Source organism: Malania oleifera, chromosome 1 (genome assembly GCF_029873635.1).
Source record: "Malania oleifera isolate guangnan ecotype guangnan chromosome 1, ASM2987363v1, whole genome shotgun sequence".
In the NCBI taxonomy this organism is placed as follows: Eukaryota; Viridiplantae; Streptophyta; class Magnoliopsida; order Santalales; family Ximeniaceae; genus Malania; species Malania oleifera.
In genome coordinates this window covers 118233583-118252218 of record NC_080417.1, presented here as the reverse complement: position 1 = coordinate 118252218, position 18636 = coordinate 118233583, and the positions used below count along the sequence as shown (strand labels likewise).

Genomic DNA, 18636 nt, shown 5'->3' with positions numbered 1-18636 from the left:
CAGATTGGCTTTCCCATACACCATACCCTGATTTCTTGTTTGGACTCAATTTTTACAACCTTCACCTTCACCTCTCTGCCCTTCCATCACCACCTAACTCCACAATCTGGAATCCGAAGGACTTGCTTCACCTTTGCCTCCAGATTCAGGATGAAGTTCCTTAGCTCTCACAAAAATCATTCACAAGGCTTCGTCATCCACCACCTTTTATCCCACCATAGATGGAACATTGATAACTTCTTACCTGTCCACCCCAGTCCTAACTCCAGAAACTTTCCCACCTTTGTCCACCTAATTGACATCCCGTGCAGCATGTTTCCCAGACAAACACTTCGAGAACCCCCTTCCATCCAACCAAAAAATGATAAACCATCAGCAGATCAAATGACAAACTCTTTGGAGAACCTTACCCACCTATTACAAGATATCTTGTTCTCAAACACGAACAAATAAGTGGTCTCCCCCATGTTGTCCAATTTCAGATTGAAGGTCTTTCCTTCATTCTGAATCAAACGATTTTGCATTGTCTACTTTGGTTGAAGCCATAGTTCAGTCCATGAGAGGGGAAAGTTTCGTGACAGAGAGAGAGAACCATTTCTTAAACTTGCCAGCTATTTATGTATGAATTGCTGACTGCCATGAATTTCTTATTGTTTGGATCAAAATTTTGAATGAAAGCTTGAATAAGATGCATAAAATGAAAGTTCTCTTTGTGAATACACAAGTACTTTTTATTTTTTATTAGTGAACATACATGTTACTATAACAGAAAAAATATAATAGATACAGCTAAATAGTCAGGGTGGGGAACAGAAAAAGGAACCCCAAAAGATGTGCATCAACACAGAGATGCAATGCAAACTCCAACACCAAAGAATGCAGGAAAAACGTATGATCATTTTACCACTACATTATACTTCCAAGGACACTAATCATTTCAAAAGTAATATATCTGTTGCAGTTCCAGCTTCCTACACACTACAAAGGCATTCTCACTCAATTTCTATTTATTTTAGCCAATCCACCTTAATGTCCTTCCAAATTTGATTACTCAAAGCTCCGAAGTAAGTTCCTTTTTCTTTTTTATATTTTTGGACCAAAAGCACATAAGATGGGGTGATCAGTTCGTGCCAGCCTCCCTCAGATGTGAATACCCTACCCATTGAAACCAATCCCAGGATGGGCCTGAACAGAGAAGCCATAAGCGGGCCACAGGCCTTCTGCAGGTTCCAGCAGCAAGAGCTGTGGGCATTCCCCTAATGCACTTTTGCCATAACTTGACCCAACCCCAACAAGGGCAAAGTTGTGTAGAACCAGAGTGCAAAGAGATTAAATGTCGTGGTTAAAATTCCCACTGCACTGCCATCACTGGGCTTGACCTCCCATTCTCCAGAACATGGTAGAATGCATTTAACACTAAGAACCCCACGAGGTAGCTCCAAAATAGTTGATAATTCATTTTTCATTATTATTATATTTTTCTATTACTTATGCTGAACATGGGAGAAAATATTTTAGGGGAAAGAGTAGAATGAAAATTTTATGGTGGAGCTAACTGTCACCACAAACTGAAAAATCAGGTCTTATGTTGACATCGCATGCCACCACAAATTGAATGAATTCTGGTAGATGTTTAGAACAGATGCCTTTAAAATAATAGTTTTGGGATACCTTCCCCAAATGTCTCATATCAGTGACTATGTACTGGTCAAATTTTGTTTAATAGAAATGCCATTCGTAAGTTTTAATGGTTATTTAGACATTCAGCATTATTATTATGCATTAGAGTTATGTTAGTGTGAGTTAGTAACCTTATGTTTGGAGAGACCTTGGATTTGGATTTGTATTTGTATTGGATTTGGATAATATGTATTAAAATTGTGTTGAAATTTGTCCAAATCCACCCAAATCCAAATCCAAGGTCCGAAATCAATGCTCCCAAATGGAACTATTATGGTCATTGGTATTGAACTTGACATATATTATTAATAGAGGGTACCTATCATTCAGGTTGGGTCTTCCATTTTACCCAATTATTGAACATGGTATCAGAGCATGATTCTAATACCTAAACCCTACTTGTTACCACCACCAATAAAACCAAAGCCCAAAACTTTAAATCCACTGCATGTCTACCATCATAGAAGAATTTCCAGCAACTCTTAAGCCCTCGAAAACAGCCAGCAGCAACCAGAAGTCAGACCAATCGATGTAAATTTCCTGGGCGACACTGCCAGTTCAGGAACACAAAATCTACTATAGATTTTGCAAAAGCAACACCATAATCACCCACAGACACTGCTGATCTGCCCCTACTGAATTCCCATCTCCAGACAGTGCCTCACACACCCTCACATGCCCGTCAAAGGCTGCCAGTGCCAACCCCACGCACCAGCGCGTGAAGTGGCTTTCAGGCATGTTTTTGGCATGAATTAGCAGTGCTTGAATCCCTCTATAAACATATTAATGAAGTTTTTAGTGATGTTTTTTCTCCAAAGATCTCTCCTTTTTAATTGTTCATATGTAGCTCCCAAGGAATGGTTGTTTGATGCTTCCTGACGCTGTTTGTCAATGGTTATTGAGTTCATTGGGTCTGAAACAAAACTATTTGCTGTGTTTTTGATTTGTTATTCTAATTCCCTCCATAGACCATAATATCAAGCTGTTGGGTATGTGTTTTGCTCAAAGATCCAATCTTATTCAACCATGCACTCATGGCAATCCATTAGTTGTTGTTCGATGTTGGTAAAGGCCATTGGTGAGTCTCTTGGAGCAGTCACAGTGTTCATAAGGTGTTATTGTGAGGCTGTGTCGGTGTTATATAAGTTTGTTGGTAACTTGTCCGTGGTAGTTTCGGTGGTTCACCTTGTTTGTTATTGCTCCAATTGTTCCAGTATTGTGTGTTGGTTTCTCAGGGCTGTGCCTAAGTTTCTCAGTGCTGTGTCAGCCTTGTACAGATTTATTTGTGACTTCTTCATGGTGGGTTAATTTTTTCGTGGTTGTTCCGATTGTTCTAGCAAATAATCTTGTTATCGTTGGTCTAAGTTTGTGAGTGTTAGGATGGAGTTTGCAAATCCCAAAAGTATGGTTCCCTCAGTACTCACTTGTTTGAGTGAACCACATAGAGTCACTATATCAGAGGAGGAGTATTCAAGGTTTCTACAGTATCAATCGTCTCAACAAGCATCTTATCACATTGCATCTTTTGCCCAGAAAGGTAATCCTACAGTCTATATGTCATCTGGTATCTTTCCCACTAGTCCTTTCGTTATTGATTTTGCTGCCACTGACCATATAACAAGCGCAACCAACTTCTTTTCTGCCCTCCAGTATCCTAAAAATCTACCTCAAGTTACCCTTGTTGATGGGTACACTATTGTGGTTAATTGGACCAGAATAGTAAATCCTACTCCTTCCATCTCTCTTTCTTTTGTTTTATACATTCCTAAATCCCTTTTCAATCTTACGTTAGTTATTAAGCTTACAAAGTCACTAAATTGTTCTATCACTTCCTTTCCTGATTTTGTGGTTATTCAAGATCTGAAGACGAGGAAGACAATTGGCACAGGACGTAAGGCTTGTGGACTTTATATTTTGAGCTGCTTTCTCCTCCTATTGCCTGCACAACCGTTGCTACACCACTTCAAATTTATTGTCACCTTGGTCATCCATCCTTGGAGAAGTTGAAATAGCTAGTTCCTTCATTGAGTTATGTGTCTAATCTTGAGTGTGAGTCTATCGATAGGAAAACTTCATCATGTTCTCTCTACTTCCCAGGTCGACAAATGGGTAGTTAGTCCTTTCATGCTAGTTCATTCCGATGTCTGGGGTCATAGTCATGTCACATCAAAGTTGGGGTTTTAGTACTTTGTTACATATGTTGATAACTACTCTAGGAAGACTTGGTTGTACTTAAAGAAAGATCATACTGAGTTGTTTAAAATTTTGTCCTTTCTATACTCAATTTGATATGCCATTCAGGATACTTCGTAGTGATAATGTTGAGTACTTCAGTACCCAATTCACTACCTATATGACTAATTCTAGCATGATCCATCAGTCCTCTTGTGCCCACACTCCACAACAAAATGGAATTACAGTTGCAGAGTAGAAAAAATAGACATATTCTTGAAGTCATTCATACCCTATTGTATTAAATGAATGTCCCCAAAGATTTTTGGAGTGATGTTGTGCTCATAGCTTGCTCCCTCATTAATAAAACGATATCCTCTATCCTTGGTGGTAAAATCTCATATTCAATTATTTTCCTCAAGGCTCCTTTTTTCTCCCTTCCTCATCGTATATTTGGTTGTGTGTCATTTGTTCATCGGTTAACTCCAGGAACGGATAAGTTGGATCCTTGTGCTATCAAATTTACTTTTCTAGGCTATTCCTATACTCAAACGAGATATAGTATCCCTACTTTACATCAATTCTTTATCTCTGTTGATGTGACCTTTTTTAATTCTACTCCATATTACTATAATTCCTTGAGTTACGATGTCCTTCATGACTTCCTTCCGCTATCTTGCCTTCCAAATCCTAACCTATTATCTATGCCCAATCCTCCTACATCTTCATCCAATTTGAGTTCTTCTCGTCGCTTAGATCATCTCAATTTGTAGGTGTACGCATAGTGACTCAAGGGAGGAAAGCCTCCTCCAGCTTCTACTACTGTGCCTCTAGTTCCCTCATCAGATGAACTAATTCCCCATCATGTTGATCCTCCTATAGCTGTTTGGAAACGTAAATGCACTAGTACCAATTTTCCAATCTCTAATTTTGTTTGTTGTGATTTCTTGTCACCCTCGTATTATTGTTTTGCTAGTACTCTGTCTTCTGTTGCCCTTACAAAATCTTTTTTTGAAGCTTTATCCCAATCTGGTTGGAGCACTACAATGGTTGAAGAGATTCAAGCGCTACATGATAATGATAGTTAGGATTTGGTACCTCTTCCTCCTGATAAGTCTATGGTTGGTTGTCGTTGGGTGTACAATGTGATAGTCAATCCTAATGGTTCTGTGACTCATTTGAAGGCCCTCCTGTTGCTAAGGAATATAGTCAAGTGTATGTTTTAGATTATTCAAATGCATTCTCTCCGGTCACTAAACTTGCCTCAGTACGTTTGTTCATCTCTTTAGTCACTACTTGTTATTGGCCTCTACATCAGTTAGATGAGAAGAATGATTTCCTAAATGGTGATCTTCAAGAGGAGGTCTATATAGAGCAACCACCTTAGTTTGTTGCTCAGGGGGAGTCAAGCTTAGTGTGTCAGCTTAAAAAATCATTATATGAATTAAAACAATCTCCTAAAGCATGGTTTGGCTAATTTAGTACTACAATAATTGAGTTTGGTCTTCGATGGTGTGTCGTAGATCACTCTATATTTTATCATTAAAATCCATCCAGCAGGATTTTGCTTATTGTGTCTATCAATGACATTGTGATCACTGGTGATGATGATCAAGGCATCCAGGATTTAAAGCTTTTCCTACAGAGTTAGTTTCAAGCCAAAGACTTTGGACCATTAAAGTACTTTTTTTGGTATATAAGTATCAAGATCTCGTACAAGAACTGTCTTGTCACAAAGGAAGTATGTTCTTGATTTTTATATGAGACTAGGTTGTTGGGATCCAAACCTATTGATACACCCATAAATTCCAATACTAAGTTAGTGTCAAATATAAGTGATTTGTCGCCTAATCCTGGACGATACCAAAGATTTATTGGAAGTTGAATTTATCTCACAATCACTCAACCAAATATATCCTTCACAACAAGTGTTGTGAGTCACTTTCTCAATTTCCCAAGAACAAGTGACTGAAATGCAGTAATTCGCATTTTTTTTTTTTTATCAAAGGTAAAAGTATATTGATCAAATATGTATATTTACAGCTCCACTGGGCATTCCCAGGCCAAAGGGGAACAAGTTCCCAACAGACAATACAGTGCATGTGTCCAAAGATTACATCAGAACCTGGGCATTCCCAGGGGCCATTAATGGCCTATCTCAATGGTTTGTTACATTTCTTTTACATCTCAAGTACCTTCTTCATTCTCTAAACTTTAAGCATAAGTATTTATACCAAATTTATCAAATACGGCCCTATAAATCTGTTTTTGTATCAATGGGACCATTTCCCGGGCAGTAATAGTATGACCTTCAAACCTACTTCTATTTCTGAAATGCCAAACAAAATATACTATAACCGCCAAACCAACTCTTTTTCCAACCGAGTAAAATCCATTTCCTTTTACCTCTTTATGAAGCCATTTTACAGCAGCTTTTATCGTATTCATTTCCCTCCTTATGCCCAGCCACTCTCTGATTTTCTTCCATACCCCAGCTGTGAAATTGCATCTAAAGAATAAATGAATAAATGTTCAAGGGTCTCAGGACCAGCTTTGCAATAAGTACAGTTATGATCCATTCCCTCTACAGTTACTTTGTCACAAGTAGGGAGCTTTCCCTTCACTGTTAACCAGAGGCAAAATGCATGCTTGGGCAGGATAGCACTATACCAGACCTCTCTAGCCCACGGCACAATCTGATTTCTGTTTCTCCAGAATTCGTAGCACTGGTGATTGTCGGCTTCCCATCTTCCCATCAGTTCAGTGGCATTTCTCTCATCTCCACATTTTTCCATCAATTGATCTCTAATCTCCAGCAGTTTCTTAAAGAGATTGGAGTCATCTTTCTTTGCTGTCACTTCCCAGATGGTTGTATTGCTCAAATACACATGATGCATCCATTTTGACCACAAAGAGTCTTTTTTCGAATGTATGTTCCACAAGGTTTTGGTTAGCAGTGCCTTGTTCCAAGAGCTCAAATCAACGACTCCCAAGCCCCCTTCTGTTTTGGGGACACATATATCTTTCCATGCAACCAGTGGCTTTTTTCTCCCACCCCAAAGGAAACCTCTGCAGAGTTTCACAATTTGATTCAACACATTCAGTGTGATGGGGAAGATGGCCAGCCAAAAACATTCTATCCCTTGTATTATTGAATTTAAAACCTCCAACTTTCCTGCATAAGATAGTGTATTACCCATCCAACCCTTCAGTAGGTTTGCTATTCGATTCACCACTGGACCATAGTGAGCTGAATTCAATCTTGATGCCAGCAGAGGGACTCCCAGGTATCTGAAGGGAAACTCCCCAAGGTTCACACCAGTTAGATTCAAAATCTTTTCCAAATCTTGCTGTTTAATTCCTGCCTGGTATAAACTCGATTTCATGTTATTAGCTGTCAACCCAGAGCATCTGCTGAATAATTTTAGGCACTCCATTAGGAACTCAACTGAGGTAACATCTCCTCTTGAGAACAGCATCAAGTCATCTGCAAATATTAAGTGAGAGATCTTCAGCTCCTCACATCTTGGGTGAAATCTGAAATATAACTTGCCTTCCAGTGTTTTCAATTGCCTCAACAAGGTGCACCAGGGAGAGGTCTTTTATATTAGGATCAGATTAAGTCGTGTTGCCTTCCAACCAAAGATCCATAGTCCGGTACTATATCTTTGTTGGTGATAATTTGGTGTCTAGAGTAAGAAACAAATTATGGTGGCCAAGTCAAGTGCTAAGTCAAAGTATGGAGCCCACTACATGTGAACTCATTTTGTTGAAGAACATGTTAGAAGAACTAAGTTGTCCACATTCTCAGCCTATGGAGTTGATGTGTGATAATCGAATTGCTACTCATATTGCCTCAAACCCGGTCTTCCATGAACAAACAAAGCACACTAAAATTGATTGCCACTTTATTTTGGAGAAACTTGTATAAAAGCTCATTAAAACCACTTATGTGAAGTCTGAGTTTCAGCTTGCCAATTTGTTAACTAAAGCCTTGGGAGGTGCTCGTGTGAAATTCACTTGTAACAAGCAAGGAGAAAATGATATATATATATATATATATATATATATATATATATATATGCTCTAGCTTGAGGAGTGTTAATGGTTATTTAGTTGTTTAGCATTATTATTATATGTTGGAGTTATGCTAGTAAGTGTGAGTTAGTAAGGGTATTATAATCATTGGTATTCTACTTGACATATATTATTAAAAGAAGAGGAGAGACCTATCATTCAGGTTAGGTCTTCCATTTTACCCAATTATTCAACAATAAGTTCAGAAGAGAAAATATTATTTTAGTAATTAGGTGGTATTAGAAGGAGTAATTTTTTCCTTCATATATTTTTATTATTAATATATAAAGCGGCCAGACATGGAGCGGTATATCACTCTCCAGAACTAGACTGCTGCATCTCACGATTTTTCTCCTACTTCTTCTCTAACCCTGAGGTTATATTTGGTCTCTTGAATACCATTCCTACAAATAGGATGGATACAATAAGAATATGACAAAAATTAGACAGGGATGGAAAAGCTTAGAAAGAAGTCACTCATGCAAAAGTTTATGTTATCCCAACCAACTTGGAATAAGAAAGGAATTATGGTGAAATTTGTTCTAATGGCCTCTACATAGAAAGCTTCTTGTTAGATTCTCCAATTACTTCTTGTAGTCTCCGACAGAGCGAGTATATATTGAAGACAAAAAAGGAAGTTGCAAGTACCTGCTGTTTTCTCCACCATCTCTAGACTCCAAAAATTATGAAGATTGGACGAAAGATAATAACACACTTTGTGTGGTTGTGGAATAGCATGGAGCCATGAACAGCTATGAACTTTATGTTACAGAAGACTGCCAAAGCCATAGGGATGATCCTCAAGAAAGCTTCTCCGCAAATTAAAAATAAAACCCGTGCTTTTGACCTAAGAAATTTTTCAAACTTGACCAAGAAGATGGGTCCATTGGTGAATATTTTTTATAAATGTCCATTAGTGAATATTATAGCACTCTCAAGGGTAAGAGGAGGACGAGGAGTTAGTCTTGTCGATTCTCACATTTGCACAAACTATGACATGAAAGACCATATTGTTGATTGTCAATAAGATCTCATAGGAAACATCCTTGGGCTAATAAATCTGTTACTAATGGTGATTCTCCCATTGACACCTTGAGTTACTTGGCCAAAAAATGAGGTGCATCATCTACCGTCGCTTGGAAGGAGTATAACAATCTTGTCTAAATGGCTTAAGGACTCCACACTCGGTCTTTTACATGTTGCGCCACTGTGGCCAAATGAGCTTCTTGCCTCTTCATCCAATGCTATTGCGGCCCATTAAAGCTCATTTAGGCTTCTTACATCTTTATCCTCCTCTACCTAGGTTATTGATTCTAGTGCCTCCTTCAATATGACATGACAGGTCTTCCCACTTTATTTTAGCCCTTTACACCCACTAATTTACATTCAAAATTTAACATTGTTGATGGTTCAATTACACCAGTTTCAAGTCGCAACAATCTAATCTACAACAACGACAAAACCAAGCCTTAAGTCCCACTGTGGGGTCGGCCATATGAATCATTTTCCACCAATTTATGCGATCATGGACCATTTCTTTTGACAGATTCAAGGCTATTAAATTCTTACTCACTATCTCATTCCAAGTTATTTTAGGTCTACCCCTACTCCTTCTACTGCCCCCCACAGTAACTAACTCACTCTTCCTCACCGGCGCACTATGTGTCTTACATTGCAAGTGTCCATACCATCTAAGTCGTCCCTCCCTTATCTTATCTTCTATAGGAGCTACACCTAACTTACCGTGAATATGTTCATTCCTTGCAGCAATCTTATCTCACTTCCTTTAATCATATGTGTGCCTAAATTTCCCTTGAACAAATCTATTAGACAATTAATGTCATAATTTTTCTTACTTTTCTTTCCTTCTCATTGTGTTATCAGGATCCCTAACAAAGACAAGGATTGGTGGAGAGCATGGGAAGGACAGCATGTACTATTTCAGTGGTTGTGATGTAGATCCGTCCTTCTCATACATCTTCAATTTTTACTCATGGTGTTTATCTGAATTAGTAGTACATTCATTAGGTCATCCATCCTTTTAAGGACTCCAACAAGTATTTCTTAGCTTCAAGTCTACTTCTCATTTATATATATATATATATATATATATATATATATATATATATATATATATACATATAAAGAGGAAGTTATATCAAGAGAGGAAAGGAGATTACAGCTAAAAAGAGGACAAGCAATCCCCTTAAAAAAGTAAATGAAATAAAATAAAATGAAATGAAATAATTAAAAAAAAATAACAGACCTAACTAACAAGTCACATAAGGAACCCCCTTTTAAGCCCTAGCCCTCATAGTTCACTAAGCACTTCCAGTTAGCTAATTCCCGCTGCCCCTTCTTCAATCCCTTCCTCTCTCTCTATCCAAGCAAACTTCGTTACCTCCAGGACTAGAAAACGTCAACCCCATCTCATCCATCACTTGCTGAGCTTCTAAGACCTTCCAATCAACCTCAACAGCTGCAGTGGGCAAAATCCCTTCCTTACACTGTTGCTGTTTTCCGTAACTTTCCTCCTGAATTATAAAAGTGCCGTCTAAGCCTTCCATCAGAGATGGTGCCACATACAACAAATCCCCAAGTAATCAGATGATTCAGAAACATATCCGCCCTAATCTTGAATCTCATCCAAAAGCAAGCTGCCATCTCCACAAATTTGCCAATATTACCACTATCATTATCCAACGCATCACCCCATTTTTCCTTTTCATTGCCCTTTTTAGCCCTCTCATTGTATCTCCCTTTTGAAAACTCTGGGAATTCACAACACATAAAGAACATCCAGAACTGTTCATTAAATTTTTCCCATAATTCCTAAAATAATTATATTGCTTTTCCATCAGGTGAACATAAACTTTCTCGAAATTCCTTCCTTTACCAGAAGAATTGTCCCCTGCATCAGCAGCTAACCTCTGTATATTATCCGAACCACCTTTGTGACCTTAGTGCAAGCCCCTCCCTCAGCTAACACTGGGGCAACTTCTTGATCAAACCCTCATCCTCAAAAGAAAGCACATCAAGACCTTTTTCATCTAGATTCGAGTCTCATAATAAATCCCTCTTTTCTTTTATTCATTCATATATTTGGGATCCATGTAGAATTAAGAATATGACTCATAATCAATATTTATCTCCTTTATGAATAATTTTTCGCATATGACCAGATCTATTTGTTAAAAGACATGCCTAAATTTCTTAATGCATTCACACAATTCTACCAAGAAATAGAAAATCAGTTTGGCAATGGTATTCAAATTTTTCATCCTGATAATGCACTTGAATTTAATCAAAGTGAGTTCAACCTTTTTCCTTGGCTGAGTAAAAAAAAAATAGAATTTACTTATGATCTTTACTGTTTCATGTGCACATTCCTAAAAAATTCTTAGATTGATGTTCTCCTTACAACACATTTTCTGCTTAAAACAACCTCTCAAGTGTTATAAGGAGGAAAATTCCCATCTCCATCATGTACCCATAAGCATCCATGTCCTTTGTTGTCCCTCGTGTCTTTTGGATGCACATGCTTTGCTCATATTCCATGTACTAGTCCCGACAAGTTATCCCTTCATGTTGTCACATGTCTTCCTTGAGCACTTGAGAACTCAGAAAAGATATAGATGTTATTCCCCACAATCGCAGGAACTGTGTCAAAGCTAATGTCACCTTTTCAAAAAAGACACCTTATTTTTCCTGTATCGGATCCTCCTTAGATGAATATATTTTTGAGATCATCAACATTTTATAGTTTCCTCTTTTTTGTCGATCCTCTTGCTCCTACCCTTCCTCTAGAGAAAACTTCCACTCTTCCAGCCCATCACTAACTGAACGTGAGGTTCGTGAACATCCCCAGAAATCACCATAACCATATAGTCGCCTCTTCAACCTTCCACTATCCCTACTTTATCCACCACTTGGTCTTACCAAGGTACCAAACTTGTTCTCACTTCTCAATAGTCCTTTGTTGTGTGTCTCATTATGTTTTGGTCCTTCACCTTCCAATTACTAAGCTTCTTTTGCCTTGTCTACTTCCTTGGCGTCTATCCCTTCCTCACATGTTGAAGTGCTCACCAATCCTAAATGGAAGCATGCAATGGATGTATAAATGGATGCCTTGACTACGCCAATGACATGGGACTTCATGGATCTTTCTCCTAGTAAGAAGTTGGTCAAGTGTATCAAACTCTCAGCAGTACAAGATTTACTCAAGATCTGACCCTTTGGATATGTGAATCCTTCAAGTGCCAAAGCTGCTGCCATTGCTGAAGAAAAATAAACCCCCCCCCCCACCCACCTTTATCATATCATTCAAGCCACAGAAGCAATCAAGGATTCATTAGAGAAGATTGATATGGTCCTTAAGAAGTCTAAGGCCCCCTTTGATATCCTTTTTCAAAAATATCAAATTTATCCCTATAACTATCCAAAATTATCACAAAACACCCGTGTAACTACCTATTACTATTCTGAAATTCCCTTATATTTATGTCAAATTTATCCCTATAACTATTCATAATTATTCCAAAACACCCCTATAACTACCCATAACTATCCCCAAATGCCCTTATAATTTTTTAAAAAAACCCTTTTAACAAATATAAAATTAAAAATTAAAATATTCTCTAATTATTGGCTATATTCCCTATAATTTAAAAAAAATTAAAAAAAAAAAAGAATTATGTAGCATGCACGTATAATTTTTTTTTAAACCATTATAATAAATATAAAATTAAAAATTAAAATATAATTTACTCTTGGCTATTTTCTTTTTAATTTCTTAAATACTTTTTAAAAATAAAGAGCCATGGAACACGCATGTAATGTGCGCCCATTGCTAGTTATTGCTAATGAGCTTTCAAAGCATGAATAGGAAGTTAGGTTAGTTTGGTTTTTGAATAGCTATTCCTTGGAATAAGATGGAATACAATGAGAAATTTGAGAATAAAGGTAAAAGCTATTCCTTGTATATTCCATACTATTTCATCCCACATGTAATAAGAAAGGAGTATACATTTCCCATGGTGAAATTTGGGAATAGTTATTCCTCGTCTTTTCCTTGTTATGGATTCATTAAAAAGTTTCACTTTGTTATTTGTTTTATGGTAATAACATAATTTTTTGAATAAGTAACTGTAACTAACCTATTACAACTACTCTACACCTAGGAATAGATATTGCAAACCAAACGTAACTTAAGACTTGTCAAAAAAAGTGACAAGATAACAGTTCATTGGCAGTGGATTCAATATGCAATTTTTTGGAAAAAAAAAAAAGGGACTCATATTCTTGACTTCATACTTTCTCTTATATTTGACTGCGTACGTGTGTACTGAATTATGGATACACTTAGTTCTCCCTTTCGCATGTTGTTTACTTATTTTCTAATAAGAACATAAATAATTAATGGACCGTGCGGTGTCTAAATGGGGACATCAGCATTAGTGTATATTACAGATTGATATAATATAGATTAAATATGTGAATATTTTTCATTGGTCTATAACAGAGTTAGTTAGTGTTAGTTACATTCAACTACAAAAAAAAAAATAAAAAAAATCCACATATTTAATCTATATTATATCAATCTGTAATAGTGTAATTAAAATAATAATGATAAACCTAAAATTCTCATTCTGCTAATGAAACAAAAAGGGAAATCTCAATCCTTTCACCCTCCCAAAATATAAATCCAAAACCCTAAACCCTAAGCCTACATCAAACTTGCAATATTTTCCCTGAGTAAGCAAGCTTGCAAATTTGATAACATGAAGTCCAAATCAAAGAATATAGGTTAAGAGATGTAATCACAGAGACAAACTTCCACAAAGAAAAAATTATTTCAAAATTGAATTCTAATAAATAATCTTCGCAACCTCCACTAGCAGAGTCGTTAATCGACGCAAAGAAAAAAAAAATGCAAATGACTTAAATAGCCTGACTTTTTTAGACGGCTAAAATTCATGACTTAAAATGACATAACTTTTAGACGGACAAAATTGAAATGATACATTTCCCAGATATTAGGCAATTCAAGAATCAAACAGTTATCCCATTTGCTTTGCAACTGATAAAATCCAAGACCCATTCTGATTTTCCCTGGAAAGAACATCTGCATATAGTTATAGGATAAAACCAAAGTGGGGACAAAGGTTCAAAACTCACCTAAGATGAAAACACAAAGCAACTGAACTTAATAATCGTACTTCCACAAATAGCACAATCCAAACCACGCCCACGCGACGAGCAACCTTGAAAATGCATATGCGACTGGGACTGTTTAATTAATCGAATGTACGATCTTACTAGAGTCATTTACTTGCGCCTGATCAAATGGATGGCAGGTGTTCTTAGAGAGAGTCCCAGCTTCAGAAGATGAGTCAGAGGATGGAGAAAAAGAAACAGAGAGGCACATGGCAGAGAAGTTGAATCGTCGATGGGGACTCTCACGAACGAGAGAGAGAGATTGGGGCGGCAGCATCGGTTGTTAGGACACCCGGGACAAGACCATCACTGGCTCACTCAAAGGGAGACACAGAGAGAGAAGAAGACGGCGATACGAGAAAAGAGCGGCAGTGCCGGACGTTTCAAAGGGTCGGGTAAATGGGCCGGCCCATTTATTTAGGCATTTGTTTTCTGTTTTCAGTTGCATCAAGGTGAAAAAATATATTATAAAAAACGCATTTATTTCAATAGCCAGTTTTCTATTTTTATTCGTGATTTTCAGTAATTTGCTAAAAAAATTAAGAACTAAATTTTATAATTTTAAATTTTGACAACTATTAATATTTTTTTTAGATTAAGCTATTCATTTTATATACTTTTAGATTAAAATTAAAATTAAATAATCGTATAAATTTAAATATAATTAAAATATATATACATAAATTCTAAAAAATTATAATAAAGTCAATTACAAAATACTTTTATAATTTTTTAGTTGTCATGTCCAATAAAATTTTATTATAAAGTAAATTTTGAAAGTAGTTTAACTAAGTAAAATAATTATAATAAATTTTATTTTATTATAGTAATTTTTTAATGTGTATTATTTATAATTTTATTATTTTAATCATATTTTTATAAATATTTTTATTTAAAGATGAAAATGTGAATTTTTTTAATTAAGTTTTTAATTTGTATTAGCTTTTTAAGTGTTAACCAAATCAAATTGCTCATTTCTAATTTTTAATTTCTATTTCTAGTTTTGGTTTTCATTTCTGGTTTTCGCTTCTTTAATTTTTGATAGTGATACCAAATTGCCTATTAAAGTTTTGATTTGATAAACTTAGGCTTGGTTTCCTTTTTGCTTTCCATTTTCTATTTTTGTTTGTGTTTTTATCAAATCATCTATTTATGAAAAATTAAAAATTAAATTTCATAATTTTCAGCTTTTTGATAACTTATTATCAAAATATTTTAGTATTAAAAATTAACCTTTTTGAATTAAATCATTCATTTTATTCATAATCTCAAATTAAAATTAAAATAAATTAATCATAAGAATTTAAAGCATAATTAAAATAAAAAATTTCCATAAAATTCTCAAAAAAAAATAATGAAATTCATTTGCAAAATATTTTTACTATATTTAAATTCTCATGTACATAAGATTGTTGTAAAGTGAATTTTGAAATATAAGAATTAAGTAAAATAATTATAATAATTTTAATGCTTATTATGGTATTTTTAATTTATATTACTTTGTAGTTTTGTTACTTTAATCAAATTTTGCAATTATTATTTAATTCAAGAACAAAAATAAGCATTTATTTAATCAAAATTTTAATTTATTTTAGTTTTATAAATATTAAACGAACAAGGTGCTAATTTTTTTATTTTTAGTTTATTTCTGATGTTTAGTTTTCGTTCATTAGATTACCACTTTACCTAAAAGCTTGGTATCAAAGCCTGTTAGCTAAAATAAAATGTGCGGCCCAAGGAGAAATGGAATGGAGTGCCTATGTGCGTGGACTAGGATTTAGCCTAGGAAAATAGCCCAAAACCTGCCTTCTTCAACCTTGAACAGAAAGCCAATATGTAGGTTGTGCACCCCAACTATTCGAAAAAATGCTAAATGAAAATAAAAATCAAATTGAATTGATTGATCGAACTAAGTGAAAAATAGAGAGCATCAAAATAATCCATTGGCTGCAAATGGGTTTCCAAAATCAAATACAACCCTGATGGATCCATCGAACGGTACAAGGCTCGCCTAGTTGCCAAGGGCTACAGCCAGCAAGCAGGCATTGACTATACCAAGACATTTGCTCCAGTTGTTAAAATGACCATCGTTTGTACCATTTTGGCTATTGCTTATGCTCACAACTAGCACCTCCATCAACTCGATGTCAATAATGCTTTTCTCTATGGCGATCTTAATGAAGAAGTCTATATGCAGCTTCCTTCGGGGTTCAAACGAAAGGGGGAGACTAGAGTTTGCAAGCTCGTTAAGTCTCTATATCGTCTCAAACAAGTTTCGAGGCAATGGTATGTCAAACTTTCATCCACTCTCATTGATACGGGATACAAACAATCAAAGGCAGATTATTCACTCTTTGTCCGATTCCATGAGGGCATTTTCACTACCATTTTAGTCTATGTGAATGATACTATTGTTGCAGAAAACAGTTTAGAACAGGTCGATGAGATCAAAAAATACTTAGGTGATCATTTCAAACTCAAAGATCTAAGAATCCTCAAATACTTTCTAGGGATCGAAGTGGCTCGTTTAGCCAAAGGAATATTTCTATCTCAAACGAAGTATGCCTTTGAGATATTAGAAGATACAAGCTTCCTTAGAGCTAAGCCTGGAAACTTTCCCATGGATTTGATCTTACACTCAATGAGAGTGAGGGCATACTCATCTCAAATCCTTCATCATATAGGCGACTTGTTGGACTATTAGTGTATCCTTGAAACTTCAAAGAAAATCAACATTATTACATTGGAAAACCATCATCATATAAATATCCTCTTAAAGATTCCAATTATGGAGGAAGATTGTATTTCAAAACCAATAACCTCCCTAAAAATGTCATATATTTAAGCTAAAAAACTCAACAACCTAATCTGCTTTTATGAAAATACGATTAATATTGACAAACTAAAAATTAAATAAGAAGGTCTTAAAATCTTCTAAAAAACTCAAAGCTTCAGTTGATTATATTTCAATCATCGTTATTGACTTTATTCACAATTTTATTGTTATGAATCCCATCATTATTTGAATCATTGAGAACAAATCTATTAATGCAACCACAAGCATCTTATAAAAGTTATTGATAATAAAATAAGAGTTTGGCATTTTGTCATGAAAAAAAAAATTATGATCCATTGTTGTATCATAACATTCTCAAACATCTTTGATAGTTGGAGAAAACCACCAATTGAATTTGTGAAATACGTGACAAAAGGTATGAGTTGTATGAGTTGCACCAAGTGTTATTCTAAAAGACTGGCACTTGATGGGTCCAAAATAGCACGAATCATTATGAATATCTAAAACAAATATTTCTAGGATCTTAGGTTTCATTGTAGTTGTCAATCCATAGCTGTCCAAATGGCTTTGCCAATGGTTCATTAATGATGCTTCAAGCACTAGGCTATTGGTGTCTTCAACATGTTTTGTGACTAGGTTAAGGTTACCATTACCAAGTGACTTCTCATCCTTTTGTCACCTTTCTTGACCTATTTTCCACTTGACCTAAATAGACTACTTAGTTCTTAATTCAACAATCCCAAAAGGCATGTCTTTACATACTATAGTCATCCTCGTTGTTATGACAATGATGAGTATTATGCCATGTCTTAAAGTGTAACACAATTCTTGCATGCTCAACTTGTGGAAGCTCAACACTATTTCTTCCATCATGCTCATGTCTTTGTCATCTATCTTACTCAAGATTGAGTTGTAGAGAGTTTCAAATTCTAGGGATTTAGTTCTAGTGGGTTTTGATCCTTTGTGGACCATATAGAGGACTTTGACTTAAACAGACCAAATTTTTTTATTATTCTTCACTTATAAAACCTGCATCTTTTTGGAGAGGATATTTGCAACTTAGGCACTTGAGTTGTTGAACTGTATGATTTTCTAAAAGGGACCCTTAAGATGATTGTTGTTGGTACATGTTGTGAACGATCTCAGAATTGCACAACGGAATTTAAATGCGGTAAACAATGAAGAACGAATATGAAATACACGCACGCGATATATCTAAAAGTAAAACTTAACAACGCAAAGATTTACGCGGTTCGTCAAAGCTTACATCTACGGGAGCACTCGGTAAAGGTTTTTACTATGAGAATATCAAAGAATACAATACAATACAATATAATGATCTTCCACACTCAGAATATACCCAAAATGGTATATTTATAAACACTTCGGAGGCTTCCCTCCGAACACCCAACCATATTAACGCTCACATTCAAATTTTGAAATTAGCTTCGCTTCCCTGAGCAAATCAGTCGATTGATAAGACCAATCAATCGACTAATTCAAATAGAATATAATTGTCTGCATTATGGATTAAACAATCGAATGATTTGACCAATCAGTCGACGGTTTACTGCTGCTCCTCTACACAAGTGATTTCAAATATGTTTTCTTTCTTTGTTTCTGCACTCCATCAAGTATATGAGCCACAAAAACACAACAATCTCCACCTTGGCGAGTATACGCCCCTTAGGAGA

The 18636-nt window shown here is 35.7% G+C and overlaps 1 protein-coding gene across 5 annotated transcripts in view; it reads right to left on the bottom strand.

Moving 5' to 3' along the window:
* Positions 1–14531, bottom strand: part of LOC131168618 (pentatricopeptide repeat-containing protein At4g13650-like) — a 44668-nt gene extending 30137 nt beyond the window's left edge. For 2 of the 5 annotated variants that reach the window (XM_058128203.1, XM_058128233.1), the window contains exon 1: positions 14107–14515. The gene's annotated coding sequence lies outside the window, so the exon portion shown is untranslated. Of the gene's footprint in view, positions 1–14106 lie in introns of all 5 variants that reach the window. The other 3 variants (XM_058128219.1, XM_058128227.1, XM_058128211.1) reach the window with 2 other exon arrangements.
* Positions 14532–18636: the final 4105 nt, after the last annotated feature.